Raw genomic sequence first — 10,666 nt, 5'->3', positions numbered from 1 at the left:
AATTGTGTTACATAGTGTAATAAAGAAAGTAATGAGAAGATTTAGACAGTTGGATGCTTTTAGATTGATAGATATTGTAAGTATTTAAGTATTTATTGATTTTGTATAGTTAGACATTAAAACTATGGTGCAATTTACCTCACAGAGTGCCAAAGGAATGGCATTCTAAAACAATGTTGTAGTCAAAGGGCAAAAAGTATACCTTGGAGATCATGTGTCCTTTCCCTCTTTTCACATGCATTGCTTCCAGGGGGTACTACGCTGCTCTTATCTCGGCCTAGATGTGCCCTGTGCTTCTGCTCTGCTGCATTTATTTGCCAGCCTTTGTGCTGATTACCATGGGTGTCTGCTTTATCGTGGTCTGCTACTCTGTCTCTGATGTAGCTGCAGTGTAGCGTGATTTTCTCTCACCCCGGCTGTACTAGTTTCTTATTGTGTTCCTCACTGTTGTTTGTACTCTTCACTACAGTGTTTCATTGCATTCTCCTCTTCATGTAGCTGCACTGTACTAATGTTCAGTTAATTTGTGTTGTGTTTGAGGACATTGAACTACTTTAGATGTAGTAACTACATTGCAGTGTACTTTTCCTTTTTTGTATTTGCCCTAGTCAGGTGTTACATTGCAGTTTTGTTTCTCTCCAGCTTTGCCCCTAGGGTTGCTAGAGTGGTAGATTTGATACATCTCTTACCTTCTACATTTTACTGTTCAGGGCACTACACCGCAAGATCTTGTTTTTTAGCAGTTGTTGTCTCTGTTTTGTTGCATTGTCTTCAGGTAGATGCTGCCCTGCATTTATAGACCTTTTGTTTCTCTTGAGATGCTGCATGTTTTCAGCTGCATTATATCGACTTTCTCCCTGTTTCGTCTTCTAATGAGGTGTTTCAAAACAGTATGCCTTTGATTTCCAACTGTGCCTTCGTCTCGAAGGTAGCACACTGCAGTGTTTCTCTGCATCCACATTCTAATTTTAAGAATTATCCTCTGAGGGTGCTGCACAGCATGGAAGTGGTTCACTACTCGTTTCTGTGTAGTACTTCAAGTTATAGTAAATAATTTAATTAGCAGAGGTATTAGTCATGCCACATTGGCATTAGTCATGTCACATGTGTTTCTGTCTTTTACAGTTTGCTTGAAATAAATTTTTGAAATCTTCTCTTTCTTTTTGAATAGCCCTGTATATTAAAAATAGCAATGACCCTAGCACAACTCCTAGAACACCACTCTTCACATCACCTAATTCTGATGAGGTTCCTTGCACCTTCAACTTCTGCTTCCTGTATCTGAGCCAATTGTGCATCCATCTAAAAACAGTATTCTGAACTCGCACTTCTTTTAGTTTGATGCCCAACCTCTCATATGGCACCTTATCAAATACTGTCTGAAAGTCAAGATACATATCATCTGCTCCACTTTAATCACTTCCTGTTTTTGTTTCATCAGAGAATTCCAGCATGTTAGTAAAACACAACCTCCCTTTTCTGAACCCATGCTGACTGTTCAGTAAAGCTTACCATATGATGCACATGCTGGTAATAGTAATAATTGTGAGCTCAAGAAGGAACCTAACATTAAAGACACTGCATGCCTCTAGGAGACACGAAGCAGAAAGAATCTGGAGAAAATAACAGAACAGGATGCTAAAAAAAATGAAAAAAAGGTGGAAAATAAGACAGATATTACTAGTTAATGTGTCTAAAACATGATTGTGAATGACAATGAAAACAATAAGGAAGCATGAGGTCATATAATGAAATAAGAACCATGAAGGATATGAATGTTTTGCATTGGCAAATCAAATTCCAGATGGTATTTATGTTCAGAATTTTTTGAGAGTAATAGGTGCAAACATTTTCAATTTTGTGCAACCTGCCAAGCCTTGTGATATGTACTGACAGACTACTACTCACCTAAGCCTTTGATTATTTCTGATTCTGATAAAAGTAGATTTTATAAAGGAAGCCGGAGGAAGGCAAGTCTGTTTCTCAGTCACTAGCCATGCTGAAACAATGGTCTGCACACTGTAATTTTAGACAGGCACTGAATGACACGTTTTGTGATACATTCACATGTGGTCTGTGTAGAGAGGCAATTCAGATACATTTGCTCACTGAAGGCAGACTAACTGGACAAAGGCAATTCAGATTACCACATCTAAGGAAACGGAAGCTACAATTAACTTCATCTATCCAAGTTCATAAGGTACATGCTGACTTCAAAAACCAGATGTCAAAGGTAATCTTCTGGGTTTATCTTTGCTGCAAAATTGGAAATTCAGAAAAGTATGTTGGCAGAAGGATTTAATGGGGTATATTGAACGTGCCTGCAAAAACAAAAATGACAAGGTCAGCCAAAAACACAGTAAAAACGAAAAGAGCTGCAGAAAAACAAAATGAAATCAGGACAACATCGAACATAATGAGGATGACTTGGGTGACTCTTGGTCTGATGCTGAAAAAAAACTTTAATCTGTTTGCAACAATAACAGTCATGGATGCAGGTAGATGTTACTATAGCAGTATTGCTGGTGTCACAAGCTGTTTACAAACTGAGTTTGCAACATCCCACTTAATGATATTCACTGTGGTCTATAGGGGTGTCACAAACCCCAAACACAACTATGGTCAGACAGCCCCAGGTTGAAATAAGCATTTTTATTAACACAATATCTCTTGGCATGTTTCACAATTCAAATCTGACCCATTTTTTTCTTAATTTCTTTCAGTTCTCTGTCACTTCTACCCAGGAAGTATTGCTTTTCTCCTCTCCTGACTCTGTCACCCTAGGAAAAGTAGAGGATTCCCTTTTAAACCTGACCCGGGAGTCCTTCTGGTGCCCAAACCGATGTCTACTGGAAGAACTTAAAGGTCAGGCGAATCACCCTGAAACAAGGCATTAAATTCCTACTAGATTTGCCTCTAGAGGCCTCAGTGGAACCCAACAGGGCAGTCCTAAGGGTCTACAACTCCCACTCTGTCCTGTGGCATCCATTCAGTGGCTTACCACAAGGGTTGCTGACACCCAGTGTATGGGGAGACAACCTGCACATGGTAGGCTGACTCCAACTGTCCTATATTTCTTCTGTCCTCCCCATCAGGATAGAGACTGCTAATCATCCTGTTTTGGATGCTTCTTTAATCACGTCATCTGTCCACTATGCTGGCCTCCCAAGTGGGTACGGGATTCCCATCCATTGCTGCTGGGATGCCAGTCCTGATGAACCAGCTGCCATAGTGCCCCTCCATGCCCACATCCTGGCCAGAAGAGTGATTGTCACACCTCCCATCCTGACCATCCATTATACTTGCCTCCCAGCCAAGTAAGGGAATGGGGCCATCCTGGTTGGGATGCGGTTCATCATCACAACACTAGTGGTAAAGAGTTTTGAATCACCCAGAAATGTTCATGCTTTTGATAGAAATTGATAGTTTTTTTTTTTTTTTAACATATAACCGATTTAAAAATGTAAACAAAATGTGTTGCAAATGGCTATTACTGCTTCAAATTACTGATTTACAGTATAAGTTGTTATTCACAAATGACTGCAAAGACCCATTTTCAGCAGTCATTACTCCAGTTTAATATTATTATGATTATTTTGTTAATATTGTTCTTTTCTGTTTATCATTTAGTTGTTATGTTTAATGTATTATTGTTTTGTTATGTTTAGAGTTATTTACCGTATATACTCACAGATAAGTTCTCCTGCGGATAAGTCAGGACTTGATTTTGCCGTATAATTTCTGGTATACAATAATGTCTGTTGTATAAGTCAAATTTGGAAAACTCACGCTATTGGTCCAAGAGATTATGATATGCTAATGCCCACCTGAGAGAGTAACCACACTGCCATTTTTTTCTATGTGGATGCAGCAATGTGATGTATCAGTGTGTGCTCCTAACCCCTTTCTCTCTCTGTTGTGCCTACGTGACCACACGGTAATACCCAAACTATTCTGAAGCAACGTTTGCACTAATTTGTGTTTTTTACATCTCACGCGCTCACACACCTTTATCGTAAGACAGTGGTTCTCAACCTGTGGGGCGGGTCCCCCTAGGGGGGCGCGAAGTAACAAAAAGGGGGTCACAAAGATGTGAAAAAAGAAAACAAGAATCAAAAATATGAAAAAACATCTGTTGAAACCAAAACAAATTAACTTAAACTACATTCTGATACTAGAACAATAAATATAGAGTTAGATAAATGTCGATAAAAGTTAAGTAGGTATAATAAAATATGCATCTACATTTCCAAAAAATGTTAGGGGGGGGGCGCGATTAAAACTGTTATGAAAACTCAGATTGCAAATACTTAAAGGTTGAGAAACGCTGTCAAAAGAGCATCCATTATCTACGATGGAGTGTTCAATCAGAAGAAAATATGAAGCTGGTTTTAAATTAAACGTCGTTAAACAAAATTCGATGTGTCTGAGAAACTGGTGTAAGATTAGAGGAGGCAAGAAGATGTACAAAAAAAAATTAAGTGTCGCATTTCTGAATGGGAATATAAGTTAGGGTCTGAATTTATGATAGATTTTCAAGACCCGACTTATACGTGAGTATATACAGTATATACTGTTTCTTTAAACCGTTTTGTTCCTTTTGTTTTGTGGGTGGAACCCCAACAGGCATGTGATCACCACCAGCCTTTAATAAGAGACTGCTCTTCCTTTTATTTATTCTTATTGGACCTATTTTTGCGACTTGTTCATTTATGGATTACCTTTTGGCAAACTGTTATCTTGAGCTTCTTGTGCTTTTCCTTTTTCTTGTAAACAATTATTCATTATAAAGATTTTAATGCTTTCTATAAACAAGCCAATATTTTAAACATTTCCATTGTTTGGTCTGGCATTTTTGAGTCACCTTGAAACTTTAATACTTTTTTTTTTAAAAAATGGAAAAGCCCGTAAACATTTTTCTTACCTACTAGACTAAGAGTAAGTATCTGGCTGGAACCAGAGGTAGCCTGTTCTGGGTTAGCCAACAAAGGTTTCTGGTCTGCTTTCTTTGGGCATTTTGGAAGCCTTTTGCTCTTTCATTTTCAGAACTCCAGATCATAACACCAACTGATTCCTTGTCCTGAAAAGGGATACAACTTTAAGACTTTGGGGGTACTTTACAGTCACCATTTACCCAGTTGCTAATGCTGAATGATATCATCTTCCCCTAACTGACGACATTCTCAGGATTAGTAGGAGCACTGACATTTAGCAAGGTTGACTTATGTGAAACATACTTACAAAATAATGTGGATCCATCTGCTGAATATAGTGAATCACAAAGGAAAGGTTCAGATACCAAAAGCTTTCTTTTGGCATTACCTCAGCTCCATCACCATTTCAGAGAGCAATGGATCAGATTGTGAGTGGGCTTACAGGTGTATAATGCTTCATGGATGACTTATCATTAGAATAAATGAGCATAAACACCTGCACGTCCTGAATGCAGAGACTGAATGAATATGAATTAAATGTTTGGAAAGCCAGTTGTGAATTTTTCAGCCTTCTGTAGAATACTGTATGATAGACAACAACTCAGATTTACAAGGCACCCACAAAGTTGGGGAAAATTGTGGAGGCTCCATCAAAGGACAATATGAGTCCATTAAGATTATTTTTAGGGCTCCTTCCTTACATATTATTTGACTTTGTTTCTAATTTTGCTATCTGGTTGAATGTACGCATACTTCATGAGCTTTTAACACTAGAATGCCTGGAGCTTATGAAAATAGTTGTAATGCCACTTCTGTTCACAGATATTCAAAAGGGTTAAAACAGTCTTTTCACAAACTGAAACCCTCACATACTTTGACCAGTCACTGCCCATTCACTGACTTGCTTAGGAAAGGCAGCAGAAATAATGGAAGCTGGTATTGGGATATGAATTGACATTTTGAAAATAATCACTCAATATGCATATAACAATACAGTACTTTCATTTAAACTAAAGACTTCTAAAAAAAAAAAAATGTGCCATTCAAATTGCATGTGATCTACTCCAATTCATACAAAGTGCCACCACATACACAGAAGATAAAGAATATGGAAACTAAACAGGATTGGCAAATCAAAAAATATTTTTACAATTAAATTAAAAACAATTCTAGAGAGCAACAGCTCTAAAAAGATTATGCTGTGCTAGCCAAAAACAATGAGCATTCAGCTTTGTTTTAACTAATGAGACTGATGAAACTTTTGTAATGTTGGTAATTCTGAATTTAGGCACCTTGTAGAAAAAGGCTTCACTTTCTTCACTAGTTTTATTTATCCTTCAATTATGGAGGAGGCCTATGTCATTAGTTCCCAATGGTCAACCCTTTTCATGGGAAATAAGTACTGTAATGTGTGAGGATGCTGGCCCCCTCCAGACTCTCTCATCGAACCCAACACCATCAATAGTTATGCCTGAGCTGTGCTGACATATCTCACAAATAGCTTGGCAAAAGTGCTCAATTGCCTTTGTTAAAAACAATCAAAAACAAAATCAAACTTGTCCACTGTGCAGTGTTAAAAAAAAATAGTACATAAATAAATCTATAAAACCAAGTGAAAAGTGGGGATAAAAATTCATAATAAATAAATGCAATAAAAGCAGAGGTTAAAAAGCAGTTATTAGCTCCTACCTCCCAATCTCATCCCACCTTTTTCTTTATCTCCCCGGCTCACTCATCACTCATTCAAACTACGCAGTCACACTGTCCGAAGTCAGCTCTCCTCCCGTCTTCCTTTGTGCACACACAGTCATACCTCGGATACACAGCGAGGTCATCCGCCATGCACGCCTGACTCGGCACGATTATTCAATGGAGTGAACCAGTCTCTAGAACGCCACAACCTACGCTACTTTGCGAGACCCAGCTCATCCTGCCTTCCCCCTCCAGGTGGCCTGATCGTCCTCCCGAGACTGCTCTTCTGATTCTTTTGTCTTTTGTTCTCTGTTTCTCGATCTCAGAGCCCCCAGTGCTGGCCCATACTTATCCGGCTTCATGGGTGCAGTGCCTTAATCACATCAGGAAGCCGTTGAAGTAATTGAGAACAATCACACACACACATGCAGGTGCAACTTGCCCCAATTACCTCATTAACTCCCTGCGGTCAAGCAATCACACCCAGGGAGACTGACACGGCTGTCTGGATTTAAAACTGGGCATATTTTTTGACTCACTATGCCACATAATGTAAAAGGGAGTTTAGTCATTTATGACTTTTAAAGTGAAGATTTTATCCAATCTCTTCCACAAACCTTTCGCCAAGCACTAATTACTGTCTTTCCAAAACAAAATAAGGACTTATTACAATGTGCATCATACAGACCAATTTCACTTCTGAATAACAACGTTAAAATACTCTCTAAAATCTTAGCCAGAAGGATGGAGAAAGTGCTCCCCTCTGAAAATATCACAAGACCAAACTGGATTTATTAGGGGCCGACACTTATCTTCAAATCTTCAACGCCTATTTAATGTAATATACTCACCAACTAAATCAAACACCCCAGAAATATTATTATCATTGGATACAGAAAAAGCTTTCGACATGATTGAATGGAAATACCTTTTTACTATATTGGAGAAGTTTGGGTTTGGCCCAAACATTTGTGCATGGATTAAATTACTGTATACTAACCCAGAAACTTCAGTTTGCATCAATAACATTTGCTCAGACTACTTTAAACTAGAACGTGGTACTAGACAAGGATGCCCCTTGTCACCGCTGCTGCTTGCGATTGCCATTGAACCACTGGCAATACATTGTCGAAATACTGATCAGATAAAGGGGATTAGCAGAGAAGGACTGGAACAGAAAATCTCATTATATGCAGATGATATGGTACTGTATATTTCAGACCCAGAAAATTCTGTGCCTGCAGTCTTAGCAGCACTCACAGAATTTCAAAAGATCTCTGGTCTCAGAATTAATCTGAATAAAAGTGTACTCTTTCCAGTGAACTCTCAAGCATATAATATTAGATTATATACCCTACCTTTTATCATTGCAGAACAGTTTAAATACCTGGGGGTAAACATTACAAGTAAAAATAAAGCTCTATATCAACAAAATTTCGCCATCTGCATGGAAAAAAATAAATAAGACTTGCATAGATGGTCAACCCTTCATCTCACACTAGCTGGAAGAATTAACACTGTTAAGATAAATATTCTTCCTAAACTCCTTTTTTAATTTCAAAACATCCCAATATACATTAATAAATCATTCTTTAGGCAATTAGATTCAACAATAACCTCATTTATTTGGAATTCAAAATATCCACGCATCAAAAGAGTGACCCTACAAAGACAAAAGGCAGAATGCGGCATGGCTCTACCTAACTTCCAGTTTTATTACTGGGCAGCAAATATACAGGCGATAAGAACCTGGACACAAATAGAAGAACATACACAGGCTTGGACCGCAATACAAGTAAAATCCTGCAGTACTTCTTTGTATTCCTTGCTCTGCGCTCCAATAAACACACGCTATCGGCAATATACAAATAACCCAATTGTGCTACACTCACTTAGAATCTGGAACCAATGTAGAAAGCATTTTAAGACGGAGAAGCTTCTATCTATGGCACCCCTGCAAGAGAACCACCTCTTTCAACCTTCACAAACATATGCAGTTTTTAATATCTGAAAAAAATTAGGAATTAACTTGCTTAGAGATCTTTATATAGACAATGTCTTTGCATCCTATGAACAATTACATTCCAGCTACACATTTCTTTTCTTCATTTCTTTTTGGGGTTCCCCCTTGTTTTTGGCCCTTTAGACCCAAAACCCCTCATTTTTAGGTCATTTTTGGGCCGTGTTTTGTGCAGGAAATTATGCCCTAATGATAAAGCATAAACCAATAGGTGTCTTCAGCAAAAATCATCAGAATGTTGTGCCTGACATGTGAACTGACCCCAGGTATGCATCGTGTAATAGGACTCAAGGGGTCAAAGTTACTCCATTTCACAAAACGTTGACAAAATGGGGATCAGTAATAAAGGCCTGTGAGGTAATGTTTTATGCTATTTCAAGGTTGCTGATCACGAATATGATAATATTTTTAATATTTCATTCTTTATCAGTTGTCCTAGCACTCTAAGAGCCAATCTCAGAAGTTTAAAAATGACAAATTTCAAACTTAAGCATGTGGAGTATCATTTTAGACTATTTCATTGTCAGTGATTATAGATATGATGTTATTTTTTACTTTTGATCCTTTACTAGGGATCTCTAGCCTTCTGTGGACCTCTGTCAGAAGGTGAAAAATGACAAATTGCTATACAATCAGGAATATATGGACTTTAAATATTTAAATTAAAGTACACCTTTTAATCAAATATTTGGCGCAACCTTTCTTGTTCATCGCGTACCTCTACCTCATGAAGTATATCATTACATTTCTTAAGAACACCCTATATTAAGCCAGCCCATGTTAATTTAGAGATATCTGTGAAATTGTATGCAAAACTAATTTTAGTGTCAGTTTCATGAAACTGTACACAAAACATTTTTTTTTTTTTTTTTTGCTCATCATTATCTTTGGGCGGCATGGTGGCGCAGTGGTAGCGCTGCTGCCTCGCAGTTAGGAGACCCGGGTTCGCTTCCCGGGTCCTCCCTGCGTGGAGTTTGCATGTTCTCCCCGTGTCTGCGTGGGTTTCCTCCGGGCGCTCCGGTTTCCTCCCACAGTCCAAAGACATGCCGGTTAGGTGGATTGGTGATTCTACATTGGCCCTAGTGTGTGCTTGGTGTGTGGGTGTGTTTGTGTGTGTCCTGCGGTGGGTTGGCACCCTGCCCAGGATTGGTTCCTGCCTTGTGCCCTGTGTTGGCTGGGATTGGCTCCAGCAGACCCCCGTGACCCTGTGTTCGGATTCAGCGGGTTAGAAAATGGATGGATGGATGGATCATTATCTTTGATTAATAATGTTGAAGGCAGTACTTGTATTTAAAAGCAAGACAATGGTGTAAAATCCTGCATCGGAGAAGATTAGAATATTACTGACAGTACAAGTTAAAGAAGTCTGTGTGACGTGACTACTGGGGAAACCAAATAGAAATTTCTTCTAATTTTTTAAGATAAGTTTTACGGTTATAATTTTATTGATAACTTGCCAGGAAATGGTAAATTAGAAATTATTCTATATATATTAAGACCATTTCGACCTGAACCTATTTCTTTAAAAGACACTTAACACTGGTGTTTTGTTGTGTAGGGTCCTATGATGGCCCTAGGCACCCCTTTATATTCTTTATTGTGTAGACTTAACCAAAATGCCTCAATTCCCATACACTTACCATTCTATGGTCCAATTCACCACTTCAATTCAGTATTTTCTCCCATCTTTCCTTCTTTACCTGTAACTTCGGGCAATTAGACAGAGTGAAAAACCAGGCAGGAGAAAGAGCTGCACATTTAACTAAGTATTATAGATAATACATTTTATTATAACTAGTGCTATACAAACAAACAGAATGTGGCTTTGTAAACCAAGACCATACAACCTGATAATCCTAGATGTGTAATTTCAGGTGGTGCAATAACTTAAAAACATTTTTGCTTCTTCCTGGTCAGCTCACCCTTAGCACAGGCCCAGGCAGCCTGCTTTCTTCAGGTCATCTTCAGGTCTGCTTTATTCAGGATACAACATGGCATAGAAAGAGAATGCCTTTGCAAG

General features: G+C 38.4%; 1 long non-coding RNA gene across 1 annotated transcript; it reads right to left on the bottom strand.

Annotated features, from left to right (window-relative positions):
- Window positions 1–1,965: 1,965 nt before the first annotated feature.
- Window positions 1,966–6,863, bottom strand: LOC120515384. Its single transcript, XR_005630647.1, has 3 exons — window positions 6,748–6,863; window positions 4,925–5,080; window positions 1,966–2,321 (listed from the first exon to the last, which is right to left on the bottom strand). It is a non-coding gene; the product is annotated as an uncharacterized LOC120515384 (long non-coding RNA).
- Between the last annotated feature and the right edge of the window lie 3,803 nt (window positions 6,864–10,666).

This window comes from Polypterus senegalus, chromosome 15 (genome assembly GCF_016835505.1).
Source record: "Polypterus senegalus isolate Bchr_013 chromosome 15, ASM1683550v1, whole genome shotgun sequence".
NCBI lineage: Eukaryota > Metazoa > Chordata > Cladistia > Polypteriformes > Polypteridae > Polypterus > Polypterus senegalus.
Note: the sequence above shows the minus strand (reverse complement) of the source record. Positions and strands in the feature narration are given on the sequence as shown.